This window comes from Myxocyprinus asiaticus, chromosome 5 (assembly GCF_019703515.2).
Source record: "Myxocyprinus asiaticus isolate MX2 ecotype Aquarium Trade chromosome 5, UBuf_Myxa_2, whole genome shotgun sequence".
NCBI classification, from domain to species: Eukaryota; Metazoa; Chordata; class Actinopteri; order Cypriniformes; family Catostomidae; genus Myxocyprinus; species Myxocyprinus asiaticus.
In genome coordinates, this window is record NC_059348.1 from 8294612 (window position 1) to 8315225 (window position 20614).

General features: G+C 42.1%; 1 protein-coding gene across 2 annotated transcripts in view; it reads right to left on the reverse strand.

Moving 5' to 3' along the window:
* LOC127440726 (gastrula zinc finger protein XlCGF57.1-like) overlaps positions 1 to 20614 on the reverse strand; it is a 109736-nt gene that overhangs the window by 60392 nt on the left and 28730 nt on the right. Inside the window, exon 4 of one of the 2 annotated variants that reach the window (XR_007897179.1) lies at positions 17152 to 17622. The exons of the other annotated variant lie outside the window; for it this stretch is intronic. The gene's annotated coding sequence lies outside the window, so the exon portion shown is untranslated. Of the gene's footprint in view, positions 1 to 17151; positions 17623 to 20614 lie in introns of those variants that run through there. 2 annotated transcript variants of the gene reach the window in all.

Here is a 20614-nt window from a genome sequence, read left to right on the forward strand (position 1 = left end):
TCAAAACCCGGGACTTGAAGAACGACCACGCTGTACTGGAGACCTCGTTGCTCCCTCAAGAACGTGACGCCGAGGATATACGATCTGGTGGTTCTGAAATGGCTCATCAGCAGACTACCGAAAGGGACGGCTGAGCGAGTCCAGTACCATCACCTGGCATCGCTAACGGAGGTGTTTCAGCTGGCTGAGGAACGGGTGTGCGGCGTGTTCGTGAGCCGATGAGTTTTTTTTTTCTCTTTCTCCCCTCTCTCTCTCTCGCTCTCTCTTGCGCTCTTCTCGCTCTCTCTCTCGCTCCTTCCTCCCCATCTCCTTTTCCTAGAGCTGTTCCGGGTTCATGGAGGTGGGGAAAACCATCCAGTGCTGGGTCGGCCGAAAGGGCAGCGGCTCTTCTCCAGAAATGGGGGGGGAGTAAGGCTCAGGCCAGAGAGGTCCCCAGCCTGAGTCGGGCGATGGGGGTATGTGGAGAGCAGGGCAGGCAGAGCGGTGACTGTGTGGAGTGAGGCCGGGTTGGACACATGCAGTGAATTATTTTGCCCAGCTGTGGGTGATAGCAGCCTTAACAAGTGAGAAATAAAGCCACGATGAGAGCGGCAGACGGGGAGAGACTCCGGGAGAGAGAGACCAGTGAAGCTGTGTGTTCATGTGGAGCTGAAAAGCGCCCTGTTAGTGTTTTCGTGCTGCTGAAAAGCAGTGGTATTGAATGTCTTTGTTACACTGAAAAGTGCTGACAATAAAGTGTCTTAAGTTGGACGTTTGACCAGCTCCCGCCTCCTTCAGTGAGTGGACTTCCTTACAGTAACATAATTAATTTAATTATCAGTAACAGTTATATTAAATGTTGCACTGTATTTCCTGAAGGAACCTCATTTTGTTTGTTTATTGCTACGCAATGTGTAAAAATGTCAACTGGTCGTGATGGGCGCTTCGGCTGATTATTTCTATTTTATTTATTTTTTTCATTTACATAACCTTGCTTTTAGAAACATTAACAGCCAAATGTTGCTTGTTTTCAATAATATGGATTTAATTTGATCCATGTAGACTGGCTGAGAAGAAGAGAGTCCAAGTAGGCAACACATACAGAAATGAAAAATTAGCAAGGGTTTTTTTTTATTTATTTTTTTATTTTGCGGCTGAGGATGAAAGGCGTCAACTCAGAGAGATAATATACAATGCAAGATTTCTGGCCATAATGTCAGATGGGTCAACTGACGCTTCTGTCAAAGAGGAAGAGATGGTTTATGTACGGCTGTGCAAAGCTGGAAATGTGCACGTGAAATTTGCAGGCATCAAAAGATGTAGAGAAAGCTAATGCAGAGCACATAACCTCTGTGGTTAATTCTAATCAGTGGACAGATAAGCTAGTTGGATGTGCCACTGATGGTGGCTAGCGTGAACAGTTGTGTTGTAACAAGGCTTAGAGGGGACAATTCAACTGCATGGCCATCGTCTGGAGCTTGCATTTTATTTATTTATTCATCACACATTATACATTTGCACATATACAGTGAAATTATTTTTTTTACATATCCCAGCTAAGCTGGGGTCAGAGTGCAGGGTCAGCCATGATACGGCACCCCTGGAGCAGATAGGGTCAAGGGCCCTGCTCAAGGGCCCAACAGTGGCAGTGCTGGGGCTTGAACCCCCAACCTTCTGATCAGTAACCCAGAGCCTTAACCGCTGAGCCAGCGCTCATCATCCATCAAAACGAACAATTACTACACCAAAACTGAGGAGCTCCGGCCAGGCTTCATACTTTTATTTGTTGATTATTTCAATGTTTGTAACATAAAAAATTAAAAATATTGTGAAGTTGAAAGGACGATTTGAGCAGTTAGTTCATTATGACAACTACTTCAGTCCCTCTCTGCTGGTAAACAGCAGCATAAATGCAGATCAAACCGGTTTGATCATACACATCTGAGCCCAGCCTAGTGTAATCACACCGGTTTGATCGTATGTGCGAAAGGGTTAATGGCATACTGCTCATGCACCGATTGTAAATCATTAGTGTATGTTAAAACAACATATCTTTTTCACAAGTAGGGCCAATGAAGAAGTTAACAATGGGGCGCACTTTTCATGGTGTCACACTGAGTAGAACTGACAGCAAAGCTCTCACTTAATCAGAGGAGAAGCTGCTTGACAGACTGGTAGAGAGCATGAACCACAGGTTTCACGAGAGTAGAAAAGAGTACTGTGTTCAACCAGATTGGCCAAATTTAAGAACTGGCCAGATCCAGCAAATGTTTCAGCAGGTGTGTTCAGGATGCTATACTGTATGACTGATGAATAATTATTTTAAAAGAATTAAAAAATATGAAAGTTACTCATAGGATATTTATGTTGTGATTCTGACAGTGTGATTCCAGATTTTGGTTACAAGGAAATTTATGTCTTTAAGGAGCACTTTGACACTGTTCTGAGGTCCTCTGGAGTTGATGTGGACAAGATATCTGACCAATGGACAATCCTCATGTCCAGAATTTAACAAGACACCAAGGATGTGGAGAAGCTGTCCTGGACAGAAGTGAACAGAATGCATGGGTAGAAGTGTCCAGATGTCCTAGACCTTGTGGATCTTGTCCTCTGTCTGCCTGCATCCACAGCAGACTGTGAAAGCAGCTTTAATATAATGAAACAGGACAAAAGTGAATGGCAGTCAAACTTGAAGTCTGATACCTTATCAGACCTTATGATGGTGCAGCTCTCTTCACCAGAAATCAGGGAGTATGACCCCTCCAATGCTGTTACATTGTGGCACCAAGAGATTATTTGGTGCAGGAGGCCAATTTTAAAGGGGACCTATTATGCAAAATTCACTTTTACATGGTTTGAACATAAATGTGAGTCGGCAGTGTGTGTACACAACCACCATACAATGTTAAAAGTCCACCCACTCCTCTTTCTTATATTTCTATTAATCAAAAACAGTGTCTCAAAATGACTGGTTTTCATATCCGCTCTAAAGTGACATCACTTTAGAGCAGGCCACGCCCACAACTGGTGATGGACTCCACCCTATTATCATAGATCCTCCCTTGAGTGATCGACACACAGTCCGCCATTTTTTTCCGCGCTGGAGCAGCTAAAGTGAGAAGAATAATGTCTCAGCTTCGTAAGCGTCATAAGTGTTCTGTTGTTGGCTGTAAAAGTGAACATAAGAGTCTTCATGTACTCCCGGCATCAGAGCCACTGAAGACGCAGTGGACAAGTTTTGTTTTTGAAGAAAATGTGCCCCAAAACATACCAAAATTTGTGTATGTTTGTACAAATCATTTTACACCGGACAGCTTTGTGAATGAGGGTCAATCTAAAGCAGGATTTTCAAAAAATGTGACTCTCAAGCATGGATCAGTACCAACTATTCGTGTTCCAGCTTTATATCCTGAAGATGAAAGTATCGCATTTTATATTTTGTGAATGTTTGCAAATTGCCTTTCCGAATGTGCTTGTTAGCTGATTCTACGGCTAATGCAGCTAAAGTTACCATTGTCTCTGACTGTATTCACGGAATGTCATTATAGCTTGTTTGCACATGACGTCACGTCACTGCGTTGCTGTGGCGTGAAATGCAGATGAAGGGCAGGAAGTGATTTTCTACATCAGAAGCACTATCACAAACTCAAAATGCCTATGTTTTGCGTCGTTTACGGTTGCTCAAGTCGATCAAACCGAGAAACCACAAATATGGCTGAACTCCGGTACTTACGGTGTCAGTCATATTGGTTCTGATTTGTTGTTGCTATAGTATCCGAAGCACGAGCTGTAAAGGCACAGCTCTCTTCTGGAAAGGGGGCGGGGAGTAGCAGCTCATTTGCATTTAAAGAGACACACACGAAAACAGCGTGTTTTTGATTCCACCCAAAAAGAGGCATTTACAACATGGTATAATAAATGATCCGTGGGGTATTTTGAGCTGAAACTTCACAGACACATTCTGGGGACACTTGAGACTTATATTACATCTTGTAAAAAGGGGCATAATAGGTCTCCTTTAATGGATAGCCAAGAGAAAACCAGTGAACTTACTGTCCTTGAATAATCCAAAAAATAACTTTTAAGCGTACTTTCGTTTAATAAATATTTTATAAACAGTAAAATAATACACTTCTTTAAAAGAAGAGTTCACGTTTAAACTTTATTTACTTATTAACTGTATTGTTCATTTGTCTTGAATGTCTGCCATTTATAAAATGCAATCAATAAATTTGCTGGTAAGAAATCTGATTGGCTGGTAAATTTTTTCATCCACCAGCCACCTTGGCTGGTAGGCTAAAAAGTTAATTTTGGACCCCTGTCTGGGTTCAACTCAATCAGCTCCCTAGTTCAGTAGTCAAGGCACTGATCAGGCAGTCAGCCATTTCTAGGACTGTCTCAATCACAAAACCATTACAGTGCACTGAAACGTTTGTTCCTTAAAAATTTCCACAATGCACTGTAAATATCAGGGAGCAAACCGTCTGCAATTGAACAACTGAACGTGTTAGTGGATGCATTTCTTAGGGATATATGGACTGTAAGTGCAGCCATACAACAGGAAATCTTCCAAATACACAATAAATAAATAGGTTTAAAATAAGAGATGCTCCAATGTAGGGCACAAAATGATTCGCTTCAATTTACTCTGAGTGCTTGGAGTGCATAACTGTAAGATTATTGTGAGTGCACAACATAGTTCATGACATCCAACAGTTTTTTCTTCTTCAACAGTTTACTAAAGCAATCCAGACACTGTCAGACACCCCACCATAAAGAATCAGCAACAGATTCCATAAAAATACTGTCCTTTAATCTGTCCACAACACCTCACAGATAAAACCGTGTACTGTTCATAATAACAAGAACTGCTTAAAACAGGCTATTTAAAGTCCAATAATGACAAAAATTTAAATATATCGTTGAATGCTTTTTACTCAAGCAATACTTTAAATGATAATGATTTAAAATGCAATAGTAACTACACGCAAACATACCGTGCACTGTCAGAACCACTGATATCTATCTACATAACTGGATCGCTGACGAAATGTTAAACTGCCAGCGGGAGGTGAAGCCTCCAGAAGTGTTCAAGTGGTCATCTTGGTGTGCCCAAATCTAGCGTATCAGTTTAATTTGAACCAGCTTTGCGTGTCTCCCTCTCTGCGCGTGACAAACGGAGAGAGTGCTCGCTCGTATTCAAGTGACCGCTAGAAAAAGGTACTTTTTGATGAAAACATAAAACAAGTAACTGACCAAACACTTCGATGTTCACAATAAATAAGTCTGAATATGTCTGTTTGTATCTTACCTCAGTTTCAGTGAACTTGTTTACATTCAGCTGATCTGTTCACCGATGAAGTTTGTTAGAGGTGGATAATGTTTGATATAGATATAACAACTCGCTCGGTCTTTCAAGATACAGGAAACATTCCCATCTTTAAATTAATAATTAAATGTGTAGCACGTTTGCTTTGTAGGAATGTACATGCAGATTTCAGATATAAAATTGCTGATTGAATGACTAATGTTTACTCGCTGAAATGAGATGATTTCCTATTAAGTCAGTAGGGATACTGGAATGTTTGGGCATAGCAATATGGTGGCACAGTGGCTTCACTGATATGAACTCATGAGCAATCCAGTTCTATATTATATATCAGTGGTCAGAACACTTAAACATTACAAAAAGTAGCATCTCTCAATTCATCCTTTAAAAAGCACTAAGGATGTGTAAAAATATACATTTTTAGATGCATTGTAATCTTCATTTGAATGATATCGATACATTATTTTGAATCCCAAGATCAATCTTTTACTGTATTTGCAACCAAACTTGCTACTAAATGTTTACATTTCACTCACCAGTAATTGTGTAGTATAGTGGTGGAGTATTCAGCAGCTAAATGTTTTCAGTGTGTATTGAGAGTAAAAGTTGTTCCGTGTTATACGTGTCCAAAGACGAGATCCACGCGACCCATTTGTCATTGAATAAATGTCTCATTTAAAACCATGTCTGTTCCCTACAGTCAGTTGTTGATCAAAAACAACAACAAAAAAAGAGACATTTAATTACGATCATGCATGGCACAGATGAGATAAAACCATTCGAGCCTTCTCATGTTAACGTGCTCATTTACAGACAGGTTGGCTTTGCTAAAGAGACAGTACCGGTTTTAGCACCAGTTTAGTGTTCATTAAATCAATGTAAATACTTATAAACAGTACAAATGTTCCAATTAAACAATAAATGTGAAAAATAAAATAATATGTGAAATATAATATCTTGTTTACTGATTGAATACAAATATTTCGTAATTTTTTTAAAAGCCAAAATGTGACCAAAATGATGAAAAACGAATAAAATATAAATAGTAAAATTTATATTTTCATAATTGTACCTAGATAGATGTTCCCGTGTATAATGAACAGCATCAGCTGGGAGATAATTCATATCATATTTAAACAAAAGGGACTTTATAACTGAAATATACCCATAATTAATAGAATCTGGAAATTTGTATGAATACACCCAGCCATAAAAAGCACCACCGGCAAAAACATTTAACACACTAGTTGGTTGTTGGACGACTAGTGGAACATCCTGTCCCATTGTAGGATGAGTATCTTTTGTCTACAACCCAAATTTCCAAAAAGTTGGGACAGTATAAAAACTGCAAATAAAAACAAAAAGGAGTGTTTTGTAAATTATATTCACCCTTTGCTATATTGAAAGCACCACAGCTACACATTATATGATGATTTACCTTGTGAATTTCATTTTATTTTTATTTATTGAAAATGTACAGTAATTTAAAATTAGATGATTGCAACACGCTCCTAATATATATATATATAAATAAATATGAAATTCACATGGTAAAACATCATATAATGTGTAGTTGCAGTGCTTTCAATATAGCAAAGGGTGAATATAATTTGACTGTGCACGTCCCTGAATACAACAAGAATTAAGACCATTATTCTGGTTACGCCTTTATTCCAAAAAGAAGCTTAAATGCTCCATAAAGTGCAGTTTCAAATACCTCAGTGCACAATATTTGCTCTTGTATTCCACTACAATTAGCTAATTCTGCACATGTAATTTATTTTAACTATCACTGATGTCCTCCTCTTTATGGTCTACAACAGGCCAGTCAAAAAAAGAAAATGTCCCTACACATTTAAGGCTGTTTCAAACAATCCTGCACCAAACAAACCTTTCCAATCCCCAGCAGTTACTCACAAGATCTGGAGAAATAAAGATTAAACAATAAAAAGTATCTATACAAGCATATTTAAATATCAACTTACATAAGTGATGAACAAAATTATTTCCTTAATCAAGACTTTAGATGGATTGACAAAATCAACATGAACATACAACAACAATACTTGCGTCTTCACTCTTCTTCTGTCTCACATTTCTACACAACTCTGTGAAATACTTACTGTTTATCACCCTCTGGAGGCAGGGATGAGTATTACACCCATGAAAAGTTCATCATTAACAGGCTTGAGACTCTTACAAGAGTTTGACACCTGTATTAACGTGTGTTCAACTTTACCTTTTCGTAGTGAAATTCTGCAGGCGAAGAAGACATGGGCAGATGTCAAGTGTGTGTGAGATCGGCAAAAACATAATTGCCAAGAAGCCTCTTTTTTTTTCTTTAACTGCACTTTATATTGTAAGAGAGTGAGGTTATAAAGAAACTCTTGTGCTCGTCCATTGCGACTACTCAATGCAGCTATTGTTGTTGGTGACTGCATATGACGGACTGGCCATAGGGAGAACCGGGACTTTTCCCGGTGGGCCGGCCATGAAACGGGGCCGTGATATGCAGAAAAGGACAGTGACACCCCCGCTCAATGACTTTTAGGCCAGTTTCAATGTAAAATCCAGGGCCAATTTCTCTTCTAAGTCCGCCCATGTATAACGCAGATTCAGGCTTGGATTTCGATGCATTAGGTGAGACAGTGGCTGGCGGAAAACCTTTAACTTGAGTTTCTTAGATAATTGCAAGAATATAATGTATATAATATTATAATTATATAATAATAAAGAAAATCTATTTCAAAAGAGTTTTTTTAATGAAAAAATAATCTCAATGGTAAGGAGTGATACAGTATTTTATCTCACAGACTTCATGGTTTACACTGCGGACTGTACCCTCAGATTGTTATTGAGCTTGACTTCCAGCCTGAGCATCATTTTCGATTTCATAATGGGGCCCACATGAAACCGGCCTGTAATGTGCTAGTGGTTACACCAGGAGACCCACACGGTTGGTCAGAGCATATTTTCACAACCTATGTTGATAGCCCATAGGGGTTAAAATTATACTTATATGCCCAATATTTCTTAAATCTTCAAATTCAAATGTATTCATTGGTATGGGTTTTGAATTGAGTCCCCCTGGTCAAGTGGATGTTTATATACAAAAATATGTAAAAATGTAAGACCCCTTTGGTTGCCAGGAATGGTAGGCCTATCTGTCCTGCTCTCTCTGGGGCAGATTCATTAAACAGTTGCGCCACTTTTGCACATGGTATTTCAGCGCAAAAACCTGCGTCTTATTCACTAACCACCCACAATCTATTTTAGCAGGCGCAATCAGCACTGAAATTGCGCTGTCTTGAGTATTTAAATGAAGTCATTGTCATTCCTTTCCGCACAAACACGCCTTCTTTCTATGCAAATTAGGCTCACTGTATGTTGCGCTTCATTTACAAAACATGCCTGGCACAATTTTTATCACACTAGTACTTCGAATGAAAGTAGGCATTTAGAATTTTATTTAAAAGAACCGTTTGTGAACATTTTCAACTGGTCATATCAGCAGTAATTAATTAAATAATCATCAAATGATGCAGAATGCATTATAATCTGGTATATCTATATCCAAATGCGCTGTATAGGCAAGTGCACTTTTGGCATGTTTAAGAGATTTAGGTGTCTGGATCAAAATGATGCTGTACAATCATGGCAAGTTGTGTCAGATATGGTGGTCTGTGGCATCCTCCGCTATATAGCGCTCAGAATCGGACTGCAAGATCAGAATTGCACGTGCTCATTTGCGCCGTTGCCTGATCTGCATAATTTCATTAGTGAATCGGGCGCTAAACCCGCTCCCACTGAATTTTACTCTATGTTCAGCCGCTCTCAGCTCGCATTGATTTCCTTCCTGACCGCTCCCGTTCCTGCAATCCCGCATTTGTTTTCCACATAGAGAAAAATCTATACAAATAGACAACAAGTGTACTCAAAGAACGTTTTATTTTTTTGTTATTGCTATTATCAGATAATTAATAAAATAAAAAAAGAGATCCATATCGGATTTTTCAGGCAAGTCTCTGACCGCCTGCTCCCGTCCACATCTCATTGAAGTATCATCTGCTCCCACCTTCAACTCGGAAATGTAATCCCGCGCCACAAGAAATCTAAACGGGTCCCCCAACTGTTATCCTGTTTTTTTTTTGTTTTGTTTTTTGTCAAGTTTTAGTTGACTAAAAGTCTGGGCATTTTAGTCTTAGTCAAAGAAAACCCTCAGTATTTTAGTCTAGTTTTAGTCAATGAAAACTGTTGACATCTTTGTAGGGCTTTACTGGTTGTTTAGATCAGTGTTACTATCAGAAATAATTAATAATGATTTCTTTAGTTATTAATTAATATTTAAATTAATTAATTGAATCTAACTCATTAAAACCTCATATGGGGCTCCAGTAAATGTAGTGTGCTACGTTTAGGAGCAAGTTTGGTTATTAGCAATAATTAATAATTATCAAAGATAATTATTAATTATTAAAATCAACAGAACATTGATGAGAATCAATGTTAGCTTTTTTTAATCCTTTAAATCAACAATTATCAAAGATAATCGTTAATTGTTAACATCGATGAAACATTAATTAAAATGAACACTAGCTTATTGAGCATTCAAATTCAACAATCATCAAAGATAATTATCAATTATCAAAAATCAATAGAATATTAATAAGGATTAACATTGACGGGGCACCACCCTGGAATCAGGGACTAATAACCAGATAGTAAAACAGTCTCAATATTAGATTGTTTTCTTAGGAAAATCGACATCCGAAGAATATCGATTTTCGGGAAAAAAAACAATGAATGAAGGTTTGAATCCGAGCATTGACATCCCGTCAGCATGACACAGGCGTATGCAAAACAAACCAAAACACTTCTCTTTGTAATATAAACAAGGTTTATTTATGCAGTAATATCAATTAATAATTAATACAATGCAGTCAATAAACTTCCGACTTACAACTACAAACTAAACAGTGATATGATTAGATATGGAAATAAAATAATCCTATAACACATAAGGTGTGTTTGACAGTGTGTGTGTGTGTGTGACTGTGTGTGTGTGTGTGTGTGTGTGTGTAAGGAGGGACGCACACAAAATGGCGGACGTGACTCTCGTGAAGAGTATGTCACGCGAGACTTCCGGCCAGGGAATATGACCGCGAATGGGGGCGGAGATGGCGTCTACCAGTTACTGCGTGTATCCGCTTGTACGATAGCTTAGGGACAAAGCTGGGCTTTAGCATTTAAGCTATCTACGAGCCAAAAATGTGTGCCAGAATGTTTGTGAGGGGTCGCGTGCGTGTGTGGTTAGTACGAGAGAGAGAAGTGACGGCCCTAAAGCCAATTTCGCGATCGTGGGAGAGAAAGCAGCTGTTAGTTCGTCGCTCAGAGACGCGGTGGATGGCTCGTAAACAGTCCTGCGTTATTTGACTCTTTAATGGATGAACTCAGTTGCTGTCTCACCCGCGATGGCGAAATTGCACAACAATCCAATTTGGTTGGACCACAATACAGCAAAACAAATTTGTGATAATTAATACCCTGAGTATTAATAATGAGCGGACATGGCGGTCCATAAACTGTACAAGCAAAAACCTTGAAACACAAGAATAACACACTATATTATTCTATCTCTGCCCAGACGTAAACCTCTTACTTGAATCACATGAGGACACAGGTAGAATGTGTTTTCCTCCATCCTTTAACTCTGACCTGGTTCCTTGAGGCTCGGGTGATGACGGGAGGCCGTTTCCTCGCTCTGTCGGCGGGTGGTACGGCTGTTGATTCTCGGCGGGCTGGCGGAGAACTCAGAAATGTCGACTTGATTGAAGATGGAAGAGAAATCTTTAATCTCTTCACTTCTGTAGGCAAACAGATGAAGATGCGAATTGCTCGGCGGTCTCCTTCGGATCCGTTAGAGTGTTCGGTTGAACACAGAGTAATCTCAACTCGTCCAGCGAGATGGAGATTGTATGGCCACAGTTTCAAGTCAGATGTTACTTCCTTGTGCCACAAGGCTGCACCTGAGATCAGCGATGAGCTGCGTCTACGCACTGCAAGCAAAGTTGCTGGAAGCAAATCCCAAAAGCATTTCAGAGGTATTTCAACTCCTGATGATGTCATGTTTGAGGGACGTTCTGTTGTGTGCCTCATCCAATAGGAGTTGAGAGTTCGATCCTTTAGTGAGCAAGGCTCGGAATGTGGGGGCTTGGGTTAAGTTTTTACGACTGTGTTAGGCCTGCCTTTGTCTTCTATCTGAATACATGAGGCCCAACATTTTAGTCACATTTAGTCATATTTAGACAGATGCAACATCAAGAAATCCAAGTGCTGCACAATAAGTAAATAATTGCTACGATTTTAACTTAATAACACAAACCCTGAGTATCCAGAAAAAGAAAACTCAACACAAATCAAAACTAGGTGGTATTATACTCACTGTGGCAGCGGGGGCGTGGTTAAGAATCCGTCTGGAGAGTGAGAAAGCGGTTAGGACGCTTGCACCTTAGCTAGATTATGTTTAACACCTGTTTCTAATTCCAGTGAGCATGGGGAGAGCAGCATATAAGCAGCCGGCAGCTCTTCCGGTCCATGGAGCTGGAGAAGACCGGCCGCCCGTTTGCTTTCACCCAATGGCTCCGAGACGCCTGCCGGAAATGGCTGCTGGTAGGGGATCGTGACATCGCGGGAGTTGTCGACCAGGTGGTGCTGGAGGAAGCTGTCCGACTGGCGGTGGACCATTTGGCGGCGTACCAGAGGGCGGAGAGCCACCCACTCTCTTTCCCCCTCCCCTATGTTTTCCCTGATCTCTTCCCCCTCCCCTCTTCTCTCTCACTCTGCTCTCTCCCCAGAGCCCATTCCTGCCCCGCGGAGGCAAAGAGTCCCACCACCGAAGCCAGTTCCCCGCGCACGGGGTCTCCCGTCACCCACAGCATCAACAGTGCTCCGCCACTCTCCTCCTCAGGTGGAAGTGTCCGCCAACGCAGGTGCGGGCGTGGCGCCTGGGCTGGTCTGCTGGAGTTGCAGAGATCCGGGACACTTCTGGGATCAATGCCCTGTGATGGAGCTGAGCACGGTGGTCTGGATCCCCGACACTCCGCAGGCTGCCCCTGATCAGGCTGGAGCATACCGGATACCGGTAAGAGTCAAGGGGGGTACTCACCAACATTGGTGGACACGGGTTGTAATCAAACCACTATCCACCAACGCTTGGTTCAACACGAGGCTTTGGGCACAGCAAAAATGGTGAGGGTGAAGTGTGTGCATGGGGATATTCACAACTACCCTGTGGTGACCCTTGTGATCAAATTCCAGGGAACAAAACATAGAGTGGAGGCCGCGGTTAGTTCCCGCCTCACCCATCCTCTGATTTTGGGGACTAATTGGCCTGAATTTAGAAACATATTAAAGAGAATATGCGCGGATCGGTCCTGGACAAAAGCAATGAGATGTGAGATGTGAGATGTGCGATGCTCTGGCAGGGGAGGTGGAGCCAGGTCCGTCTTCGTCTGATCCACGTCAGGATGACGTGAGGGGGGGAGAGGCTGCAGCCCCTCCCGTGCTCAGGGGATTTCCCGAAGGGGATTTCCCTTTGGAACAGTTGCGAGATGAAACCCTAAAGCATGCCTTTGACTAAGTGAGAGTTATCGATGGTCAACAACTCCAGCCAGGTGTCGCCCTTTCATATCCTTATTTCGCAATTATAAATGAGCGATTGTATAGAGTGACACAGGACGCTCAAACAAAGGAAGATACAACCCAGCTCTTAATACCGCGGAGCCGTCGGGAAATGGTGTTCCAGGCGGCTCATTATAATCCCCTGCCGGGTCATCTAGGGGAAAGAAAAACACTGAACTGCCTAATAGCCCATTTTTATTGGCCGGGCATTGGTGGCTATGTCCGCAGGTGGTGTGCGGCATGCCGCGAATGCCAGCTGGTGAATCCACCAGCCACCCCAAAAGCGCCATTGCACCCTCTTCTGCTGATCGAGGTCCCCTTCGAGAGAATTGGAATGGACCTCGTCAGGCCATTAGAGCAGTCAGCATGCAGACATCGCTTTGTATTGGTCCTAGTGGACTATGCAACGCGATATCCGGAAGCAGTGCCTCTGTGCAACATCTCAACGTGCAGTGTTGCAGAGGCACTCTTCAAAATAATCTCCCGGGTGGGGATTCCGAAAGAAATACTCACCGATCAGGGCACAACCTTTATATCACAGACACTATGCAAGCTTTACCAATTATTGGGCATTAAATCAATCCGCACCAGCGTTTACCATCCGCAAACAGATGGCGCAGTGGAGCGATTTAATAAAACCCTTAAAAATATGATTCGTAAGTTCGTGCACGAGGATGCTAGAAATTGGGCAAATGGCTCGATCCCATTATTCGAGAGTACGAGAGTACGAGAGGTCCTGCAAACCTCCACGGGATTTTCCCCATTTGAGCTGCTATATGGGCAGCGCCCGCACGGCGTGCTTAATGTTATGCACGAAGCTTGGGAGGAGGGACCTTCAAACAGTACTTTCTTGATCTTAGAGCAAAACTCCACACTTTGAGGCAACTAACACAGGAGAATTTGCTCCAAGTTCAAGAACGACAGAGCCGACTGTATGACAGGGGAACTTGGCTGCGGGAATTTGCACCGGGAGATAAGGTACTGATATTAATTCCCACACCGAGCTCCATATTACGTTCCAAGTGGCAAGGAACCTTTGAGGTCACACGACGAGTGGGGGATCTCGATTATGATGTAAAGTGAACCGATAGAGGGGGCGCACGTCAAATATATCACCTCAACCTCCTGAAATTGTGGAGGGAGGCGGTCCTGTGACATTGGCTATGGTAGTCCCAGAGAGGGCGGAGCTCGGGCTGGAGGTGAATACAAAACACAATAATTTCACCCCGGTCACTTGCGGAGACCACCTCCCACTGTATCAACTCACAGAGATTGCCAAGTTGCAAAAGATTGCAGACGTGTTTTCCCCTCTCATCCAGCACCACATCGAGACCGAGCCGGGGGTGGTGGTACGTAGCCGTACCTATCGATTGCCCGAGCACAAAAAGAAAATTGTCCGGGAAGAATTGGATGCAATGCTCGATATGGGGGTAATCCCACAGCGATTGGTCCAGCCCGGTTGTTCTAGTTCCTAAGAGCGACAGATCTGTACGGTACTGTGTGGATTATAGAGAAGTCAATGTGGTGTCTAAATTTGACGCATACCCAATGCCTCGCATTGATGAGTTGCTCAATCGGTTGGGCACTACTCGATTTTATTCGACATTGGATTTGACAAAGGGTTATTGGCAGATCCCCTTGACACCAATTTCCCATGAAAAAACAGCCTTCTCCACGCTGTTTGGATTGCACCAGTTTGTGACGCTTCCATTTGGTTTGTTTAGAGCCCCGGCTACGTTTCAGCGTCTCATGGACCGAATCCTCAGACCCCATTCGGCTTACGCCGCTGCCTACTTGGATGACATCATAATTTACAGCAATGACTGGCAGCGGCACATGCAGCATCTGAGGGCAGTTCTGAGATCGCTGAGACGAGCGGGACTCACAGCAAACTCCAAGAAGTGCGTGATTGGGCGGGTGGAGGTACGGTATCTGGGGTTCCACTTGGGCCACGGGCAGGTGCATCCCCAAATTGACAAGACTGCGGCGATTGCGACCTGCCCGAGGCCCAAGACCAAAAAGGGGGTGAGACAGTTCCTGGGGCTGGCTGGCTATTATAGGAGATTCGTGCCTAATTATTCGGATGTCACCAGCCCACTGACTGATTTCACTAAAAAGGGAGCTCCAGATCCAGTCCAGTGGACGGAGCAGTGTCAACAGGCATTCATGCAGGTTGTCTTGCAGACGGACACTTCAGACAGAGGGCTGGGGGCCGTGCTCTCGCAGGTGGTGGAGGGGGAGGAGCGCCCGGTGCTGTACATTAGCCGCAAGCTCTCGCTGAGGGAGACTAAGTACAGCACCTTTGAAAAGGAGTGTCTTGCTATCAAGTGGGTGGTCCTCACTCTCCAGTACTACCTGTTGGGGCGGACCTTCACCCTCTGCTCGGATCATGCCCCACTCCAATGGCTCCACCGCATGAAGGATACCAATGCGCGGATGACCCGGTGGTTTCTGGCTCTCCAGCCCTTTAAATTCAAGGTGGTCCACAGACAGGGAGTGCAGATGGCTGTCGCAGACTTCCTTTCCAGTAATGGGGGGTAGTGTTAGACAGGCCGGATGTCTCCCCGGCCTGAGTCAGGCGGTGGGGATATGTGGCAGCGGGGGCAAGGTCAAGCGTCCTTCTGGAGAGAAAGCGGTATGTTTAACACCTGTTTCTAATTCCACTGAGCATGGGGAGAGTGGCAAATAAGCAGCCACGCCACCAGCAGAGAGGGAGAGAGAGAGTCTGGCACAAGGAAGGCCACGGTGCTCCTGAAGCTATTGCGTTTATTCTGTTGTATTTCTTAAGCTGATGTGTTTAAGTAACTATGTGCCCGTAAAAGCTAATGTGTTTAAGTGACTACGTGCCTGAGAAGCTGATGAGTTTGTGAAGCTGAAAAGCACTGAAGTGGCCGATTAAAAGTCTTGCCTGAGCCTGGAAAAACCCGCTTCCCTGTGTTTTCCTTCCCTTCTGCTGTGAAGTTTGTTACACTCACAAAGTAAGTACTTTATGCAGGCATATTACTGCAGACACCTTTTTTGAGGTATGTTTTTGTAGGCAATTCGTTTTTATAACATATTCAAATTCATTTTGATGGTAATGTGAAGGACAAATAAACACAGCATTGTCTCCAAATACATAAGCTCAATACTCAACTCTATACTCAATCCTACGTTACCTTTGCCACTCATTTACAATACAAAAATGTCCCAATTGAAACGCATTAAAATTAAAATTAAAGTTAGATAAAAGTGAATGGCTGGCCTCATCGAATCATAAAGACATTACATCGTACCGGATGTGTTAGGAAACACTGCAACGCTCCCATTAGCTTAGCAGCTGTTCATCTGGCACCAGAGATGTTTATTAGCCATCCAATTGATAAACTATGCTGCAATGCTATAGCATTTGTACTACAGGTGTACGATTAACAAAAGAGAACGTAATTTACCATGTTTTATACACCTGTTTCTACAGGCTTTTGTTGCTTTAATATCATGTAATGTAGGAAAATGTACTCATTTATCAATATTTTTGAATAAAATTGAATGTTTATCAGTTGCTTTGTATATCTCCCTGGGTGCTAAAATGTTTGTGTGACGTAAAACACCTGCATCTCGGCAAAATCAGAGTTGAAAAAGTGGCGTTCCATTGCACTTTTTAGTTAGAAAATCAGACTTTGAGTTGAATGGAATGCAGCATTAGATGTTGAGGCTTGCAGATGTTTGTTTTTATATTGTACTCGTGCTACTACTAAACTTTAAAGTCCTGTTTTAGAATTTGCTCCAGAACATTTCTTTACGAACAAAACGGTCCCACACTGAAAAAAGTGAACAGTTGGATCAACTTAATAAAATTATTTCAATTGGTAACACCCAAAACAGTTATGTTTTTTCAAATTCATTTACCTCTTTAGACCAACTCAATTTCAACAGGACAAACACACTTTAATGATTTGAGTTCTGTCAATCCCATAATTCTCATTAGTATAACTTAAATTTACTGCAACTCAACTTACATATTCTAGTTTTTTCCAAATAAATTTTTTACTTTACCTGCATGTATAAACGTGATAATTTCCAACTTGATAATATGGTTTGATTGAATGTATTATTTTACACTAACTTAACTATAAAGTTAAGACTTATGTTGGGTTAAAATGTCAAAGACTTAAATATGACTTTTAAAAAAATTTTTTTATTGTTTTTATTAATAACTTGGTTTGTTTCTTGTACATTCACCAAGTTTAGGTCCCCACATAACAACAGGCTTAGTGTATACTGTAGATACACTGGACAAAAACTCGACACATTAGACATATTCTTACAAACTACCGAAATTACTGCGAGTTCTGTCATCTACTGTCTTGACTTTGAACTCTGAGAGACATCCAGTGCTGTTCAGGCTGCAAGAGTAGTTTCAGGAACACTTTGGTCAATCGAAAATGTTTTGGATGAGCCAGGTTGAGTACATGTATCAAACCAAGAAGCAGGGCACAATCAGAGGCAACTGAAGTTAGTTCATTCAAAACCTTCACTCCTTCGAGAACAATGTCAGAGTCGGCAGGTGGTTTTTGTTTTTCTTCCCCATGAATAACGAACACTGCCATGGTGAGCTGCTACAGGCCACTCAGAGCACCATCTGCCTGGCCATCCTATAGCATACATAAAACAAAAGAACAATCATTTGCAGTGCCCTATGCCACTGGTACTCAATAGGCGGATTCCGGTCCGGATTCGGACTGAATGACAATTAAATCCGGGCCGAGCTCTGAATCTTTGCACTAGTTATCTGACACCTGGCTAAGTGATTGTGTAAGCATACGTGTATACGTGCAAGGAGTGGGAATAAAGCGTGCTCAGAGCTAGAGAGAAATTTTCTCTCTAGAGTGGGAATAAAGCATGTCTAGCGCAACGAGCTTTATTCCCACTCCACATGCGTTGCCTCTCTCCCCGCTACAGACATGAGGTGCCGCATGAAGCCTGATTTACTGTACGTAGGAGTTGCAGGTGTGGTTGTTTTAACAACAGTAGTGGAGACACTGCTACAGATACTGGCATCTTTTGCATAAACACACTGCAGAATACAAAAATGCAGCAAAGTAAAACATCTTTATCTGTCTGATATGTGATTCAGACGGTTCAGCTAAGCCAGGTTTGTGTCAGGACAAGTTAACGTGATGGTTTTAGACTATAACGTTTTTTCCATCTAAACTTAGCTTTATTAATCAGCATGTTACAAGCCTTTCATAATAATAAACAAACTGATTTTTGTTCTTATTTTGTGAAAAATAATCAGAGATGTCATCATAGCATAATGACAAGGAAAGCCTATCTATACAGTACTTAAATTAAGCAAACAGCTAATGCTTCACTGTTATGTAAATTGTTTGTTTGTTGTTAGTAGATTCTCACTTTATGAAAAATGGTCCATTCAGATATTTTTATAAATTTTCTCTCAGCGGACACCCCTGAACCCCCATATAGTATTTTTAATCTGTCAAAAGGCCTCCTACAGTGCATAAGCAACCAGATTGAGCCTTACTACCGCGGTGAGTACCGCCGTGTGAAAACATTAAATTCTCACGTGAGACTCGTTCACAAAATCACAGCCAGGAGGCGCAAAGGGACACTTTTGTCACCATTGTGAGAGTTATTATGATACATTGTTAATATTATTATTTGTATTGTATTTTTTTATATTTTGATGTGTAGAAGGCAATCTAACAATGCAAAATTAATGGCAGTATTAAAGTTATAGCTTAGTTAGCTCATGAATTGATATACAGAAAAAATGCTTTAATGATATTCATGAAAATCAAAATGAAAATACATTGTGAACATTCATAATTTCATTTGTTAGCCCCAATGAAAAAAACAACAACAATGCAATTAACGGCATTAACCCATGTTATTTTTGACCGGGCTAGTCGACAGTGTTAGACTAAAAGTGTTATACCCACTCATAAGCGTGATGAAATATAAACTCAGCAAAAAAAGAAACGTACTCTCACTTTCAACTGCTTTTTTTTTCAGCAAACTTAACATGTGTAAATATTTGTATGAACATAAAAAGATTCAACAACTAAGACAAGTTTCACAGACATGTGACTAACAGAAATTGAATAATGTGTCCCTGAACAAAGGGGGGTAAAAATAAAAAGTAATAGTCAGTATCTGGTGTGGCCACCAGCTGCATTAAGTACTGCAGTGCATCTCCTCCTCATGGACTGCACCAGATTTGCCAGTTCTTGCTGTGAGATGTTACCCCACTCTTCCACCAAGGCACTTGCAAGTTCCCGGACATTTCTGGGGGGAATGGCCCTAGCCCTCACCCTCCGATCCAACAGGTCCCAGATGTTCTCAATGGGATTGAGATCTGGTCTCTTCGCTGGCCATGGCAGAACACTGAAATCCCTGTCTTGCAGGAAATCATGCACAGAATGAGCAGTATATGGCTGATGGCATTGTCATGCTGGAGGGTCATGTCAGGATGAGCCTGCAGGAAGGGTACCACATGAGGGAGGAGGATGTCTTCCCTGTAATGCACAGCATTGAGATTGCCTGCAATGACAACAAGCTCAGTTCAATGATGCTGTGACACACCGCCCCAGACCATGACAGACCCTCCACATCCAAATCGATCCCGCTCCGGAGTACAGGCCTTGGTGTAACGCTCATTCCTTCGACGATAAATGCGAGTCCGACCATCACCCTTGGTGAGACAAAACCGCGACTCGTCAGTGAAAAGCACTTTTTGCCAGTCCTGTCTGGTCCAGCGAAGGTGGGTTTGTGCCCATAGACAACATTGTTGCCGGTGATGTCTGGTGAGGACCTGCCTTACAACAGGCCTACAAGCCCTCAGTCCAGTCTCTCTCAGCCTATTGCGGACAGTCTGAGCACTGATGGAGGGACTGTGCATTCCTGGTGTAACTGGGGCAGTTGTTGCTGCCATCCTGTACCTGTCCCGAGGTGTGATATTCGGATGTACCTATCCTGTGCAGGTGTTGTTACATGTGGTCTGCCACTGCGAGGATGATCAGCTGTCCTTCCTGTCTCCCTGTAGCGCTATCTTAGGCGTCTCACAGTACGGACATTGCAATTTATTGCCCTGGCCACATCTGCAGTCCTCATGTCTCCATGCAGCATGCCTAAGGCATGTTCACGCAGATGAGCAGGGACCCTGGGCATCTTTCTTTTGGTGTTTTTCAGAGTCAGTAGAAAGGTCTCTTTAGTGTCCTAAGTCTTTATTGTGTGTGAGTTTATTTTGTTGTTTTTAAATAATATTCTTTAAAGTTACAGCGGTTGGTGTGGAGTAGTCAAAAACTGAAGTTCTTTGTAACATGTAGACTGATAGTTCAGGGTCTGTGCACTCACGTCAACTGATACTGTCTTTTCCTGTTAATCGTGGGTTCAAGACCAGTTTTACTTTTCTGATTGTCTGTTTGGATACATGTAGAAAGTAAACTACATCCAGCAGATTCACAAAAAGTCATTTTGCTCTGTTGCTGCTGCTGACACTGTGTCCTGTAAGATCAATGTTTGTCATTTGTTCATATTATACTGTATATATTTTTACATGGTATTTAACATATATTTGTTGCCACGATTGTGTTATAAAGGTAAAATCATTGGCGATACAGTCGT